This window comes from Hoplias malabaricus, chromosome 2 (genome assembly GCF_029633855.1).
Source record: "Hoplias malabaricus isolate fHopMal1 chromosome 2, fHopMal1.hap1, whole genome shotgun sequence".
Lineage (NCBI taxonomy): Eukaryota > Metazoa > Chordata > Actinopteri > Characiformes > Erythrinidae > Hoplias > Hoplias malabaricus.
This window is the reverse complement of record NC_089801.1, coordinates 81,826,465-81,844,901: the sequence shown is the minus strand read 5'-3', so window position 1 is coordinate 81,844,901 and position 18,437 is coordinate 81,826,465.

Sequence of the window (18,437 nt, the reverse complement as noted above, 5' to 3'; positions counted from 1 at the left end):
GCATTTACTGTACTTCTGTTTTCAGCATGTTTTGTAGTTATGTTTCTACCTGTACCTGTGCCAGATTGTGTTTGTGGTTGTCCTCAGCAAGCTTTTAAACGTTCTCCTGAAAGGTCTGTTACACTCATCACCATCAATGGTAAGAAGATTCTGCTTTGCTCTTTTTAATTTTTAAATGTTTTGGTGTATGCTTAAATTTAAAATACATTTGAAAAAACAGATGTGACAGATCTGACATCAGACTATCCGTGTTAATTTTACTAAAGATTTGGAGAAGGCTCTCTTCAGTTTAAACAGTAAGTATACAGTGAATATTACAGCTCTTCTTTCTCTGTAGGTCGTTACAATCTGACACTGCCTGAGCTGTCTTGTCCAACATGTGGGATGACTTGTGACTGATCTGCAAAGGAGTGGCTATTGGCCTGGCAGCATGAGCTTTTGTACAGTCTTCTCAGCGGATGTTGTCCTGTCATTTCAGGAGATGAAGTTGGCTGCCCCTGGCTTATCTACTCAGGCGTTTGTGAAAATGCTGCAACAAAGGACTGCACACTTTGGCAGAGTGAGTATTTCATTTTAATTTAGTTTTGGACCCTCAGTTCATTCCAATAAAGTATTTATTGATTCTGCACATCTCTCAATTGGTAATAGTCAATAATGCACTGGTTTTTCAAACAAATTAGGGCTGTTCTAGATAACACTGTGATGTGGTGACCTGTGTACCCCATCACTGGCCTTAAAACCACCTCTGGAGACTCTGTTTTTAAGACGGTTAAAAGTCTGGAGTTGATCGGCTGACTGTCCAGAGTTGATCTGTAGCTGGGGATTTGTCAGATTATTCCATGACCCCTTGGGCTATACTTTTACTTTCAGGGTCTGTTAACGTGGCAGATACAGCTAAAGTTAAGCTGACATTAGAAGTATATAAGCCCCAGAATATGGAGAGAGAGAGAACCACATGAAGCAATACAAACATACACTGGATTCGTCTGGAGACAATACAAATTATGTTCAAATTGCACCATATTCCGGGGCTTTACTACTACTTATGTGGTAAATGTTTGGACGATGCATTCCGTTTTAGTCCACACCTAAAACTAACAGCATCGGTCCAATCTCTTATCAGTTGTGAGCTACTGAATGAATTAAATACACCTGGAGTGAAGTGTTGAGAGCAGGGACTTTTGGAGCTGTGCTCACCACTTACTGCTTCACAAATGTTTCTCCTGCTTTTGTGATTGGGAAAGCTGTGAAGACCGGTCCGTTTTTACTGCGCCCTTGAACTGGAAATGACCTACAACAGCAAAACAATGTGGCATGATTTTATTTAAGAACATTATTGACTGAAATAGTGGTTTCTCTCCCATATGTAGAGAAAATAAACTGTTCTGTGTGTTTTTAACAACTCGTTTTAAAAATGTAGGGTAGTTCCATCGTCTTGAGGCTCACATGTTACCAGCCGGTGTTATTTTTAACATTGATATATGGACACACATCACAATGGTACTTACCTGTGAACCTTTGGGGTGAGGGGTCCTAAAGAGATGTTGATGAGAGCAGGAGCCATTTATATCCCAGAGGAGCAGATCCACTGGGGACAGGAAGAAGGGTCCACTCTCTGTCTTCAGGTCCTGTAAATGAGAGACAAGTGTTAAAAATATCCTGCTCTATAAGTACTTACTGTTATAACATGAAAACGTTACAGTTCTGAATAATGCACCATAACTGCTATACTGTAAGTGATTTAAGAGTGAAGGTATGTTTCCATTTTCTTGTACACACTGTTTAACAGGGTTAGGCTCGAACCGTGGTGGGGTCAAGGGTGTAAGATTTCTTAAAGTTTCATGTGGCGGGGGTTTCCTCTTGAAAGCTAATACTAGCAGCCCGTGTAGATTCAAGTGTCAGTGTGTATACATTAGTGCTTGAAGTTCTAGCCTGGAGGCTGTTCCTTCAGTTAGAGCTCGTCTGTAGCTCGAGTCAGCTCTCATTTGTAAATACCTTTAACCCTTTATCTTTATTTTCTTTATATTTTTGTATCCTCATCATAGTAATAAATCACTCTTCGCACCTTCGTACTTCTCTAGTTGTTCTGTTAGATGTGTGGACCTACCTTTACAGACCTAGAATATTTACACTCACATAAATCCAAAGTCTTCCAAGGAAGTTATTAACATGTAAAACATCCATATTTTTGCTTGATTCCATTTCCCCGATGCAGAGGGACAGAGCAAATGTGTGGATTACCCAGGGGACCTAGAGGACCATTTTCAGGACTGCGGCAATAATCAGTTACCAATCTTTGCATTCTGTGAATTTAAAAAGCTCATTTTACTTTGTTTTATTACGCAGACCGGAAATATATCAGCTGAGTTATTTGGCCGAAGTTTTCATGAATGGGTAGTGGTCAAATATGAATCGGAGAAGTTGTACCAAGAGGACTACCTCACTCGTCCAGCCTGCACTCCCAATATGCTTGCTGTTTCTGTGGATGGAGTTTGCAAACATTACCGTTTCAAGGGTTCTGCCAGGTACAATAATTTATTTCTGTTTTCCCACTGATTTGGCCTTCAGTTTTATATATTGAACCCTGAACACTGGTTTACTTATTCATTCTTCTGTAGTACGAATGAACCCGGATGTTTTGATGGAGTGCTCATTTACGAGGACGAGGAGGTTTCTCTCTTTGTGGAATATGTTCAGCAGAAGTCCACTCATGTCATTTATTATTTATTCACTTATTAAGATGTGTTCTTAGCAGTGCTGAAATTTGACTTTTCACTTGTACTCATAATTAATGCAGCATGATTAATGGATAATGTTGTGTTTTGTGTGCAGTGATTGTCTTTTTAATGTACATATGTGTTCAACAGGTTTCTGGAAAGTGGGTATGTGGAGCATCGGAGTGGACAGCAGCTAGAGAGTTGTCCCGGAAGTCCAGCAGCAAAACAGATGAAGAAGGGCTTGAAATTGCTGTTTGCCGGTATGGTGTTCTACTTGGTGCACTAAATATGTACCGAGGAGAAATATTTGCATACCCTCCTTTTCTTCAACAGAAGTTAGCAGCCACGATGCTTGGGAATATAACATTTCTATGCTCAGATGTGGCCTGCAACTACTTCCCCTATCTGCTATTAATATCACTAATGATACAAACGTCTTAAAAAGGCAACAGACACTTCAGACATTAATTTGACTTTACAAATTGTACAGTCAAGTATATATTTGGCTGACCTGTTCTCCTACCAGCATCAGCACAAATGCTAGCACTACTGCAAGGTCCTATGGAAGACAGAAAAATGTATGTTAATCCATTAACCTGGACCGACTCTCACAAGCCTGCTGTTGGATCTAAAAATGAATTAACTCAAAAATAAAGCCATTAAAAACACCTTCATAATTGTCCTGGCTGAACAATACCCTGGTTGGATTGTCCAGACCTCAAATTGAAAAAGCTGTTAAATTACACGATGTTATATAATGAAAATTTGACTTAAGAATGAAGGAAAACTGACTATGTGCTGATGTGTTTACTGTCCTCTGAGCCCTGGGCCTCTTAGAAACAACATCCCCCTTACTGTCCCTCTGTCTCCAGTGGACAGTTTGGGCAGGAGGCTTCAGACTCCTTTCAGAGTTGTCTCTCTGCAACATTAGCAAACTAAACCGAAAAGAAAGATACATACACTACGGTGTCCGACACAGTGAGCATAATCAAGAAAAACAAAATGAACTACAGTCTCCCAGCAATACTTTTGAATATCTGGTGTAATTTTCTCCTGATACAGCCCTCCATCACTGTGTCAGTCTCTTTATTGATTCTCTACCCACAAGAATTGTGCTACAGTGACCTGAGGAGGCAAAATCAGAATAGAAAGATCCTTCACCTGATTCTTCTCTTCCTGAAAATCAAGGGTAAAGCGTCCGTTTTAGTAGTACTTGTTCCTGGATGAAATGTTAATGAAATTTGGAACCTGGAGGAAAACAAGGTCCACCCAGCTTCTCTAGAGTTTGAATGTTTAGCCGTGCACAAATAATCTACATTTTTATGATCAACCAAAATAACCTGCCCCTGAAAACTCTGCCCCTTCAGGCAGGGCCTCCATTCCTCTAGAGTGAGTTTCATAGCCAACATTTTTCAGTTCATCCCAATTCCATCAATCCATTCCATTCCATTGTGAGTATAAAAGGCTATTGGAAAGACTTTGTGTGATGGACAACTGCACTGTGATAACACAGCTCCAACACCACTCTCAGAGGCATCTACCTCAACAGTAAAGTGATTTTTGTCACAAAGCAGCTTTACAGACATAGACAAAACAGAAATCTAAATGAAACACCCCATGTTAGTAGCCAAAGGTGACAGTGGCAAGGAAAAACTCATTTGAAGCTGGAGGAAGAAACCTTGGTTCCAAACTGGTCTCAGCGATAGTCAGTCATCCATCAGTGTTACGCCAGACAGGAGTGCAGTCATTAACTCAAAGGAAGTAGAAACATGGCTTTAGTTCAGTTTGTATTTCTGGACTCTAGAGAATATGAATATTGTCTGAGTTTGGAGAGTGACTCGGGCAGATCTGACTACAACAGCTGAACCTAGAGAAGAGAACCAGCAGGTAACACTAGACACGAGAGCCCCCTGAAACATTGGCATCGACTACTCCACCGCCATCAAACCGGAGATCAAGTGTGAGTGGTGGGACAACAGCAACAACATCTCAACACCACTATTCCCTCTGTCCATGAACCACTGGATCTACAGCCTTTGTCTAAGGGGAAAGGTTAATCACTGAAAGCTACACTTAGCAAGTAGGTTTTCAGTCCAGACTTAAAGACTGATTCAGTGTCTGAGTCCTGAACAACTGGAAGATTAGTGCAGAGTTGGGGGCTTTATGTGAAACTAAGCTTTATATTTCAAACAGAGCAGTGCATTAAATGCCAGTCTCGTCAATAAAATGATCATTTTTTTATCTGTCAACAACCTTCAAAGACTTTGGTTTATTGAGGGTTAATTTGGGTTTTAAGGAACAAAGGTGAACGCTGGGCTCCTGACTGAGTGAGGGTTAAAACTGTAAAACTAATCAGATTCAGGCTTTTCCCTTCACAGTGGTCAGTGTCCAGTCATTCAGTCTCTTCAGTTCAAACAGTGCTGTAATTTACCACTCTCTCCAGCAGAGAGCACAATTCTCACAAGCTGGAGATGCTGAGAGTCCAGATTCTATCACAGACCCACACTGTGCAGATGGAGGTTTACAAACATTTAAATAATCTGTGGTAATAACACACACACAAACATCTGACATTTTAATTTCCATTTTTGTCTATTATTTCCTTCTCCGCTTTTATATCTTTTCTTTCTAGCTGATTTATAAATGTTTATTGTAACAAAAACATATTTACAGATTTTCCCAATGTATTTTTTACATATTTTACACAAGAAATTTGTATAAAAATTACAAGAATAAACTGTTATTTGAAATGTGTTATGTAATTTAACACAAAAATCTATAAATGGAATAGATTAAAAAAACTTTTTTAACAATCTTTAGATGACAATTTTAACAAGGCTAACCATAAAAATAAAGTAATCTTTCATGACAAAATTAACAGTTTTTGGTTGTTTTACCCAAAAATTACTTTTGTGAGGATGATATGTCATTTTTAAATTTCCACTCTAATGTGAATATGTATTAGGTCAAGGATAGCCACAATTATTTGGATTTTGATCCATGCAGCTGAATTAAAAAAAAACAAGTAACATCTTGCTGATCTCTTTCAACACCTGAGATACTTTTACTACTGTGTTAATTTTTGTCATCATTACTATAATGCTAATGAAAAATAAAGGAAAAAATCAATAAATTAATTAATTAAAAAAATGCACAGATGTCTGTGCTGGTCTTACATGCTCTATGTTGTGTATTGCTGGTCTTAGATGCTCTATGTTGTGTATTGCTGGTCTTAGATGCTCTGTGTTGGTTATTGCTGGTCTTAGATGCTCTATGTTGGGTATTGCTGGTCTTAGATGCTCTGTATTGGGTATTTCTGGTCTTGGATGCTCTGTGTTGGGTATTGCTGGTCTTAGATTCTCTGTGTTGGGTATAGCTGGTCTTAGATGCTCTATGTTGGGTATTGCTGGTCTTAGATGCTCTGTATTGAGTATTTCTGGTCTTGGATGCTCTGTGTTGGGTATTGCTGGTCTTAGATTCTCTGTGTTGGTTATTGCTGGTCTTAGATGCTCTATGTTGGGTATTTCTGGTCTTGGATGCTCTGTATTGAGTATTTCTGGTCTTGGATGCTCTGTGTTGGGTATTGCTGGTCTTAGATTCTCTGTGTTGGGTATAGCTGGTCTTAGATGCTCTGTGTTGGGTATTGCTGGTCTTAGATGCTCTGTGTTGGTATTGCTGGTCTTAGATCCTCTGTGTTGGGTATTTCTGGTCTTAGATGCTCTGTGCTGGGTATTGCTGGTCTTAGATGCTCTGTGTTGGGTATTGCTGGTCTTAGATTCTCTGTGTTGGGTATAGCTGGTCTTAGATTCTCTGTGTTGGGTATTTCTGGTCTTAGATGCTCTGTGTTGGTATTGCTGGTCTTAGATCCTCTGTGTTGGGTATTTCTGGTCTTAGATCCTCTGTGTTGGGTATTGCTGGTCTTAGATGCTCTATGTTGGGTATTTCTGGTCTTGGATGCTCTGTATTGAGTATTTCTGCTCTTGGATGCTCTGTGTTGGGTATTGCTGGTCTTAGATTCTCTGTGTTGGGTATAGCTGGTCTTAGATGCTCTGTGTTGGGTATTTCTGGTCTTAGATGCTCTGTGTTGGTATTGCTGGTCTTAGATCCTCTGTGTTGGGTATTTCTGGTCTTAGATCCTCTGTGTTGGGTATTGCTGGTCTTAGATGCTCTGTATTGAGTATTTCTGGTCTTGGATGCTCTGTGTTGGGTATTGCTGGTCTTAGATTCTCTGTGTTGGGTATAGCTGGTCTTAGATGCTCTGTGTTGGGTATTGCTGGTCTTAGATGCTCTGTGTTGGTATTGCTGGTCTTAGATCCTCTGTGTTGGGTATTTCTGGTCTTAGATGCTCTGTGCTGGGTATTGCTGGTCTTAGATGCTCTGTGTTGGGTATTGCTGGTCTTAGATTCTCTGTGTTGGGTATAGCTGGTCTTAGATTCTCTGTGTTGGGTATTTCTGGTCTTAGATGCTCTGTGTTGGTATTGCTGGTCTTAGATCCTCTGTGTTGGGTATTTCTGGTCTTAGATCCTCTGTGTTGGGTATTGCTGGTCTTAGATGCTCTATGTTGGGTATTTCTGGTCTTGGATGCTCTGTATTGAGTATTTCTGCTCTTGGATGCTCTGTGTTGGGTATAGCTGGTCTTAGATTCTCTGTGTTGGGTATTTCTGGTCTTAGATGCTCTGTGTTGGTATTGCTGGTCTTAGATCCTCTGTGTTGGGTATTTCTGGTCTTAGATCCTCTGTGTTGGGTATTGCTGGTCTTAGATGCTCTATGTTGGGTATTTCTGGTCTTGGATGCTCTGTATTGAGTATTTCTGCTCTTGGATGCTCTGTGTTGGGTATTGCTGGTCTTAGATTCTCTGTGTTGGGTATAGCTGGTCTTAGATGCTCTGTGTTGGGTATTTCTGGTCTTAGATGCTCTGTGTTGGGTATTTCTGGTCTTAGATGCTCTGTGTTGGTATTGCTGGTCTTAGATCCTCTGTGTTGGGTATTTCTGGTCTTAGATCCTCTGTGTTGGGTATTGCTGGTCTTAGATGCTCTGTATTGAGTATTTCTGGTCTTGGATGCTCTGTGTTGGGTATTGCTGGTCTTAGATGCTCTATGTTGGGTATTTCTGGTCTTGGATGCTCTGTATTGAGTATTTCTGGTCTTGGATGCTCTGTGTTGGGTATTGCTGGTCTTAGATTCTCTGTGTTGGGTATTTCTGGTCTTAGATGCTCTGTGCTGGGTATTGCTGGTCTTAGATGCTCTGTGTTGGGTATTGCTGGTCTTAGATGCTCTATGTTGGGTATTTCTGGTCTTGGATGCTCTGTATTGAGTATTTCTGGTCTTGGATGCTCTGTGTTGGGTATTGCTGGTCTTAGATTCTCTGTGTTGGGTATAGCTGGTCTTAGATGCTCTGTGTTGGGTATTGCTGGTCTTAGATGCTCTGTGTTGGTATTGCTGGTCTTAGATCCTCTGTGTTGGGTATTTCTGGTCTTAGATGCTCTGTGCTGGGTATTGCTGGTCTTAGATGCTCTGTGTTGGGTATTGCTGGTCTTAGATTCTCTGTGTTGGGTATAGCTGGTCTTAGATTCTCTGTGTTGGGTATAGCTGGTCTTAGATGCTCTGTGCTGGGTATAGCTGGTCTTAGATGCTCTGTGTTGGGTATTGCTGGTCTTAGATGCTCTGTGTTGGGTATTGCTGGTCTTAGATGCTTTGTGTTGGGTATTTCTGGTCTTGTTCTAGTCATCTGATGCTGGTCTTGCAGGTTAATGAAAGCAATGTGACATTGAAAGGAGAGAGTTGTGGGCAACCCACACTTGCATGCAAGCATCTTTCTCATTCACACAAGCGGGAACACACTCTCTCACTCACACCTACACACACGTACACACTCACACAGAAGAAATGCTCTCACACATAAACTCTCATACTCTCACGTACACATACTCAAGCTTACACATTCACACACATACACGTACAAACTGGCACACACACATACACATGCAGTAAGTATTATAATAAATGAAGTAATAAACAGAGGAACCAATCAGTGATTGTCATTTTTAATTCAGATCGTGAAATATTTTTCAGATATTACTACAGCTATAAAGTTTTAATCCTATAATGTAAAGCGTGTTTCTGCTACAGAATATCAGTGATTTTAATGTCTATGCATGAAACCATTTATTTATGTAACTGTACACAATGAAAGAATTTACAGATATTTGTGTGCTTTTCCTGACTGTTAATTTAAACTTGGGCTTTACAAAATAAAATGTAATTATTTGTGTTTTTATATGTTACATTTTGTAATTATCTGAACATAGTATAACATTTCTTTATCTGTTTTGAAAATGAGTTTGACACTATTCTAACAGTTAACAAATTAAAATAAAAGATTGACAAGATAATTTCTTGAAAAATTGCAGTAATGGTGTTAATCATGATAAATATAATAACTATTTTCTTTTCTTTTCTTTTATCTTTTTACAGTTTATCTCTTTTAAATGTTGCTGTACTTTTCTGTTTTTTTTTTACTGGTTTTCTTTTATTTTATCTTTTTACTGAAGAGATTAATTATTTTAATTGTTCATTAATGTTATGAGTGTTTTCCATTTTAAAATGTTATATTTAAAGTTTAAAAATGGCCTGTAGAACATTTGTTATGAAGGGTATCAGTCGTGCATCCACCCAAGGTCAAAACAGACAACAGCAATTGTGAAACAGAGAAAAGATGAGAATACACCAAGGAGAAAGCATAAAAGTCTGTGGACACCTCTTTCAGTGGATTATACACAGAAAGACTATCAGTAACGGCTGCATCTTAAAATAGTGGAACTGACTGAACTGCCCACAGAATGCAAGGGTTTAACACATTTAACGCATGTGCCTAATGCCCCATGTGCAGTCACTGAGGAGCAGCTCCTGTAGCTGGGGGTTGACTTAGCAAGTAGTCCAGCTCCAGTCCAGTCTGAACTATTACACTACCCCACAGTGTACTGTTTACTGAGATGACGTGCCAACACAAACCCAAATGTTGACCACACTGACTACTTACAGAGGCAGATACACAGAAGTAACACTCGTGTTTTATATGTGTAGATCTTTTTATCCAAGCTCAGGATTTACCAAAAATGTGTTCTAGTTTTTGCGAGTTCTCCCTTCTGTAGGTCAAGTTTATTCACAAGGCTACATTGAAACAGACTTGTGGCTTGTCGTATTCACACATATTGTAGAGAATAAGTATTTCCACAGCATTTACTATGCTAGGTATGTATTCTATCAAAGTTGCACAAACATTTTCTGAGAACAAATAAAAGACCAATAGACAACTAATAGACAAATAGACATAATACCTGTTTCCCCAAGCCCCAAACATCATGCTTTAGCTTTCATATATTCTAAATTTATAAAAACATTTTAACATTTATTGGGTCTCAAAATGTAGCTAAAATAGCTGCCAGCATTTACAGAACCTCCTGACTGATCCCCTAGTGGTGTGCTTTGTATGTTCAAGTTAAAGTTCCAGTTACTCTGGGAGTGTCCCGACTAAGAATTTTAGAGGATTAGGTTCAAAATGTATTCCAAATATATAAGAATTTGTAAAGATTTCTAGCAAAACGTCTTATAGATTAGGGCCAGGATTATGAACATATGGCAAAGGGTATTCTATGTAATCTAGAGATGATTCCCGTGGATTTGGAGAGTCGGTTAAAGACGACGACAGAGGAGGGAAATCTGGTTTGATTTGTGATGTGTTTATTAATCTCTGCTTTAAATTTATTCAGCTGAAGTAAATAAAACTTGTTATTCATTTAAATTGAACCATCTTCTCTGTTTTCGCCTGTTCTTTGGGTTCAGATGATTAGTTTAACTTCACAGCTTGTGATTTTAAGTTTTGTGAATGATCTCTCTCTGTTTCGAAGGATTTGTTTATTCTAACATATTTGTTTTAATAGTACATTTGTCTGTAACTGCATTATCCAGGTCTGGGTCACAGAGTGTGGTGAGGTATGTGTGGTGAGGTAGGTGTGGTGAGGTATATATGCCTCAGCAGCACTCACCACATCCTGTTTTTTTAAAAGTCTCAAAGTCACAGCTGTTTCAGCGTCTGCTTCCTGTCTGTTTGTGGTAAACACTGTGGTAAAGTGCAGTCAAATGTTTTAATAAACTGAACTATGTATCTGACCCTATATCTGTAAGTGTCTCCTGAGCGCAGACAGACTGCTGTCTCATCCTAGATTGTCTGTGACAGATGTAACGAGACATTCTCAGCATATATTATGGAAGAATGAGAACATTTCTGAAAGAGCTTTAATATAAATCTATATAAATATAAAAAAAGGAACTGCTCTGCACTGATGGAGCTTCAGTGAATCCTGAACTATCTGAAGGTGCTCTGTGTAAATCACGGTTTCAGGGCGTTCAGAGCTGAAGTCAGATGATCAAATCTATTTTAAACAATGTGTTGATGAAAGAAATATAAATGTCCTGTCTGTTACGGGACAAATCAGTTTCACAATGAGGTGGTCACTTTGGACATGCAGAATTCTACTCATCTAAAGCTTAATTAATTCATTCATTCATTCATTATCTGTAACCCTTATCCAGTTCAGGACGGCGGTGTGTCCGGAGCCTACCAGGAACACGCCCTGGAGGGGGCGCCAGTCCTTCACAGGGTGACACACACACACAAACACACACACACACTTTCAGACACTTTTGAGTCTTCAATCTATCTACCGATGTGTGTTTTTGGACCGTGGGAGGAAACTGGAGCACCCGGAGGAAACCCACGCAGACACAGGGAGAACACATCACTCTCCTCACAGACATTCACCTGCAGGAAACCCACGCAGACACAGAGAGAACACATCACACTCCTCACAGACAGTCACCCGGAGGAAACCCACGCAGACACAGAGAGAACACATCACACTCCTCACAGACAGTCACCTGGAGGAAACCCACACAGACACAGAGAGAACACACCACACTCCTCACAGACAGTCACCCGGAGGAAACCCACGCAGACACAGAGAGAACACATCACACTCCTCACAGACAGTCACCCGGAGGAAACCCACGCAGACACAGAGAGAACACACCACACTCCTCACAGACAGTCACCCGGAGGAAACCCACACAGACACAGAGAGAACACACCACACTCCTCACAGACAGTCACCCGGAGGAAACCCACACAGACACAGAGAGAACACACCACACTCCTCACAGACAGTCACCCGGAGGAAACCCACACAGACACAGGGAGAACACATCACACTCCTCACAGACAGTCACCCGGAGGAAACTCACGCAGACACAGGGAGAACACACCACACTCCTCACAGACAGTCACCCGGAGGAAACCCACGCAGACACAGAGAGAACACATCACACTCCTCACAGACAGTCACCCGGAGGAAACCCACACAGACACAGAGAGAACACACCACACTCCTCACAGACAGTCACCCGGAGGAAACCCACACAGACACAGGGAGAACACATCACACTCCTCACAGACAGTCACCCGGAGGAAACTCACGCAGACACAGGGAGAACACACCACACTCCTCACAGACAGTCACCCGGAGGAAACCCACGCAGACACAGAGAGAACACATCACACTCCTCACAGACAGTCACCCGGAGGAAACCCACACAGACACAGAGAGAACACACCACACTCCTCACAGACAGTCACCTGGAGGAAACCCACACAGACACAGAGAGAACACACCACACTCCTCACAGACAGTCACCCGGAGGAAACCCACACAGACACAGAGAGAACACACCACACTCCTCACAGACAGTCACCCGGAGGAAACCCACACAGACACAGGGAGAACACATCACACTCCTCACAGACAGTCACCCGGAGGAAACTCACGCAGACACAGGGAGAACACACCACACTCCTCACAGACAGTCACCCAGAGGAAACCCACGCAGACACAGAGAGAACACATCACACTCCTCACAGACAATCACCTGGAGGAAACCCACACAGACACAGAGAGAACACACCACACTCCTCACAGACAGTCACCCAGAGGAAACCCACGCAGACACAGAGAGAACACATCACACTCCTCACAGACAGTCACCTGGAGGAAACCCACACAGACACAGAGAGAACACACCACACTCCTCACAGACAGTCACCTGGAGGAAACCCACACAGACACAGAGAGAACACACCACACTCCTCACAGACAGTCACCCGGAGCAGGACTCTAACCCACAACCTGCAGGTCCCTGTGGAGCTGTGACAGAGACACTACCTGCTGCACCACACATCTAAAGCTTAAAGGCTATATATTATTTGTCATATTTTAACATATTATTAGATACACACAGTGTATGTTTATAAAATCTTATACTGTGTTAACATATGACGAATAATATACACTGTATGTGTTTGTAAGATGGCAGCTTGCAGTGGGAAATTTTCAGGAGCATGTAACTGTCCAAATATTCACCCACAGAGTAAAAGAAACATTATTTATCAAAAGCGGCCTTCATGAGCTCTGCTTCCCCGACTGGCTTCCTGCCCCACTTGCCACTGCTGTGTGGCGTGATCATGGCGTGAGAAAGCCTGGCGCTAGTCTAGCTCTCCTTGTAAGTTAAAAGAACCCAAAGCAAATAATGCTGCTGCTATCTTCCCACAGCGTACTTTTACTGAAAACACACTGTTTTACAGAGTTTGACCATTAAAGATATAAAACCTCTGTTGAATGGATTCTTAATATTCACTGATTTTAAATTAAACTAGGGTGGGTAAACAATCACAAAAAAGTCATTCCTTTTTAATTCTAAACCCTCCCAAATAACTCTCCCGTGAGTGGGTGTGTACAGACCACTTGAAGGATCACAGTCATCAGACTGTAAATACACACACAGAGCGCCAGGCACCCACCCTCAGTGCCTGGGAGTAGGGTGACGGACTCAGATCCATTTTGGATCTTGTTTGAACTTACAGTGCTGTTCATTCATTTCTCCCACATCCAACTTCCTGCCAGAGACGGGAATCAATCAGAGACAAAATCCTGCTTTTATCTAATCATTAGGTACCCCAAAATGGGTAAAAGGAAATACAAAATGTTTATGAAGTTTGTGTATTTAAAATCAACTCATCACTCCGTACATGTGTTCAGTGCTGTTCACTGTTCAGTTCATTGCTTTATGCTGCTGGACTGTTAAATGTCTGTTCGTAGATTAAAACCCTGAGGAGATGGTTCCACAATTCAGTATTTCGTATTTAATGCAGTAAATCCATTAACTGTCTGTAGTATGTGATATCAACTGTGTAACCTCATCATATTGTATGTTAAAAGCCTGAAACCACTGAAACCTCTGTGTTTCCAGCAGTAAATTGTTTCTTTTTATGAGGTTTGACTTCTATTCAAGTTGCTGTAGCTGCAGACGAACACTTTAAACCCGAACTCACAGCAGAGCTGATGTTATTTCTTCTACTACAGCTGTTTTCAATCAAACCCATCATACACTCACCCAGTATCTCACAACCAATCCACCTAACAACATGTGTGTTTGGACTGTGGAGGGGAACCAGAAGACATAGAGGAAACCCACACAGATACAGAGAGGACACACCCGAGCTGAGGATTGAACCCAGGGAAAAGAATCCTAGAGCTGTGAGGCCGTGACCCTACTTGCAAAACTAATGTACCTTCCTACACAGGGCACTGAGCATGTGAAATGGCCGCTGTAGTTTATCAGCCATTGGATTTGGTCTGTTGAGAAAGAAATGTGGTTGAAGTCTGTGTAAAGTTGAGTCCGTCATTACTCTGTATTGCATTTGTTCACTGCTTTCTGCTGCTTGATTGTTAGTCTCAGTTTCCTTCCACTTTAACAAAGAAGTAGGTCTCCATGTGCTCACAATGGCGAGTGTGTAACAGTGGCTCAAGTTTGTGTTACGTTCAGAGTGTGCTGAGGTCATCACCGTTGGTTGAACTGTTTCATTTATTTGTTACTGTGCACAATCAAACAAAACATCTACCAGCCACTTTCTGGTATCAACTGGCAGTGTGTAGCCAAACAATTTTTTTAACACCTAAGTTTCTGGGCCACTCACAGGTTCAGTTTCCAACATCGGAGTCTCGAGTTGAGAGCTGTGACAGCATCTCATTCCTTTTTGCAAAACAGAACCCAAACTATTTTGGATTTGATTATTTCTGTTTCCTTTTTTTGTCAGTGCCTCTTTCAGATGAATTTAATGAAAAGCTTCAGATATTTACCATCACAAAAGAGCTGCTCTGCACTGATGGAGCTTCAGTGTACATCACAGATTCAGGACGTTCAGAGCTGAATTCAGACAATCTAATCCATTTAAAACAATGAGCTGATGAGAGAAATATAAATAAATTTCCTGTCTGCTATGGGACAAATCAGTGTTAATTCACAATGTAGTGGAATTTGTCTTAAGCTTAATGTGTAGCATAATGAATAATATTTTAAACATTTAGGATGTATATTACTTAATGATGGTGGGCTGGAAAAGCCTGTTTTCACTGGTGCTACTTTTACAAACCTTGTAATTTTTTAATTAAAACTTATTAATTTAGTATTAATAAAAGTAATTTTTTAATACTAAACTCTTGCAAATAACTGTGGTTGGTGGGGTGTAGAAATCAATTAAACGATTACTCATCAACCGACTGTAGATGCACACACACAGAGCACCAGGCACACACCCTCAGTGCCCAGGAGTATGGGGACGTGCTCAGTTGTTAACTGCTTTCTGATGCTTGACACTTTGACAGAGAAGGGCGTGTCCATGTGCTCACGGTGGTGAGAGTGTAACGGTGGCACAAGTTTGGGTTAAGTTCCGAGTGTGTTAAAGTCGTTACTGTTGGAGCTTAACTGTTGTGCTTGAGTTAGATACAATATCAACCAGCCACTGAACAATTGTTACCAGCCACTTTCTGGTATCAACTGGCAGTGTGTAACTAAACACAATTAATACAAGCTCTACAAGATTCAGCTTTAGATTCAGACTTTCTGTCGATTCTAACTTTATAAGAAAACTGGTGAAATCCCTGGATTATTAAAGCCAGAACACCAAAGTCACAGGGAGTCTGAGGGAGATCTGTGAGGTTGTCTGTCTGTCTGTTGTTAGTAACCAGGTCAGAGCACGCTGGTGTCCGTCTGGTGACTGCTGCTCCTGGCCGTGTCTCACTCAGGTTTTGTTTCTTTGTTCAATGATTTTGGTTAATTTATGGCTGTCTGTGAGGGTACCATAGTGCTGTGAGGTTTTCTCCTCTGCTTCTGTGTGCTGTCCAGAGGTACCTCCGACGCTAATGGCTGGGCCTGCTGACCAGGTGAGCCTATCTCCATCTGCACTGTTCAGCAGCTGCCTGCCGGTCTTCGCTGCTCTGATCACTAGGACTGTAGACAGAGAAGCCTGCTGCCACCGACTGTGCTTGGTGTCCTGCTGTGGCTGTTGCTGGCTGTCCCTGATGTCAACCGAGGGAGTATTTGCTAGCACTGGCTCTAGCTGCTGCTGATTCAGCTGAAGAGTGTGTCCCCGTGCTGGTGTTCTATGGTGGGACAGTTTTTCAGACATTGCTCCTGGTGCTGGCCGGGGGTGTGCATATCCTCAATATCCACTGACTGTGGCTAGCGACCTGCGGACCCTGTTGCTGTGTTGGTGGTGGGCCATTTCCAGCTACCAGCCACTAAAATGGTTACTATTTACAATGACTGTTGATCTTTGGACCCATTGTAGTCCTGTAGCTCTGTGCTGTTCACTGGTCTCTATTTACCCTTGTTTAATTTGTAAATTTTTTTCGTTGCTCTGTCTCTGTCTTTTGATGTTTTTTGCTCTGTGTTCTAATATTGTCCGTGCTTTGGGTTTTGAAAAGCACTTCATGAATAAAGTGTATTATTATTATACAGCACCGTTTTTTCAGTCAGACATTATATAAAATGTAGGTATTTCTATGAAACTCTCTGGTTCCCAGCTGTGCCCTCTTTCTTTATCAAGTCTATATTACTCTTTATGGAACTTGCAGGAAATGAAAGTGCTGATCATTCATTCCTCCCATGCCCAGATTCCTGCCAGTCATGGGGATCAAACCAGTTTTATTTTTTAAGACCCAAACCTGCTTTTTTTAACAATTAGGCCACTGCTGCCCAGAGTATACACATAGTACACACAAATACATTAGTCAGACAGAAAGTGAATGATTGCTTCTTGAAGGTGATGTTGATGTCAGGAGAAGTGGACAAGCATAAAGATCTGAGACACTTTAACAAGGCCACATTCCTGATGGTCATAATATTTTGGCCAGAGCGTCTCAAAATCAGCAGGTCTGGTGAGATTTTCCAGGTTTACAATGGGTAAAAGAAATACAAAATGTGTATGAATCACTCTGTGTGTTTAAAATGTACTCATGAACACTCTCTAATACATCTGTTTGGTGCTTTATGTGGCAAAACTGTTAAAGGTATAGTTCACAATATCAAAATATGTTGGGGAAATTTTTTTTTAATCTACGTGTAACTAGGAAGGAAGATCAATAGATCAATTGCTCAAATAATTCTTTGGGGAGAACAGAGGACTAAGACACACAGTCAAAGATTCTCTCTTATCTCACGAGTTTATTGAACAAAATCAAGTCATATATATAGGGCCTCAGTCACGTACACCATCAACGTTTCTCATTCCTTTAACCCAAACATTCCCTTATTGGTTCCTCATTATCTCCAACTTTATAGTTGTCAGGGAGAAATGGTGAGAATGTCCTTCAGTTGTTGACTGCCTTCCTTCTAATCTGCTCAGCGCCTTTCTCCCACAGGTCACCATAACCACACAATGCAATAAGTCCCTTCACCTCCAAGCACTAAGGCCTACATAATTTAGTAAGAATCCACCAAGATTAATCAAACCCCATATATATTATGTCATTAGTTATTATTAATCATTACTCATTAGTGTTAATCTGCATTTTTCCATTACAAATACACTTTGTAATTTAAAAACACTTTTTATAAAATTCAGAAGATGTATCCTCATCATTTGCTGCTCTCCAGTTTTTGTGCATGTGTGTGGGTTTATGTGTGTGGGTGTGTGTGTGTGTAGAGGTGTGAAATGTAACACTGGTCTTAAGCGAAAATTCCAGTATAAAATTAGACATCGTGTGAATGTTTATGTTCTCTGGTGTAGGACCTGATTTCCTGATAAAGACAGAACTGAATATTTCTACTAAAGACCTGAAAAACAAGAAGAAAATATCTTTTGTGAGACCACATTTTAAAATACACTATACACGGTATGTACAAAAGTATTTTGACCCCCCCCTTGCAGATATAACACGGTGTACACTTCTGATAAATATTTTTTAACTGATTCGAAGTGGGGCAGCATGGTGGCGCACCAGATAGTGTCACAGTCACACAGCTCCAGGGTCCTGGAGGTTGTGGGTTTGAGTCCCGCTCCGGGTGACAATCTGTGAGGAGTCGGTGTGTTCTCCCTGTGTCTGCGTGGGTTTCCCCTGGGTGACTGTCTGTGAGTAGTGCGTTGTGTTCTCCCTGTGTCTGTGTGGTTTCCACCCACAGTCCAAAAAGACACGTTGGTAGGTGGATTGGCGACTCAGAAAGTGTCTGTGTGAGTGTGTGTGTGTGTTGTCCTGTGAAGGACTGGCGCCCCTTCCAGGGTGTATTCCTGCCTTGTGCCCAATGATTCCAGGTAGGCTCTGGACCCACTGCG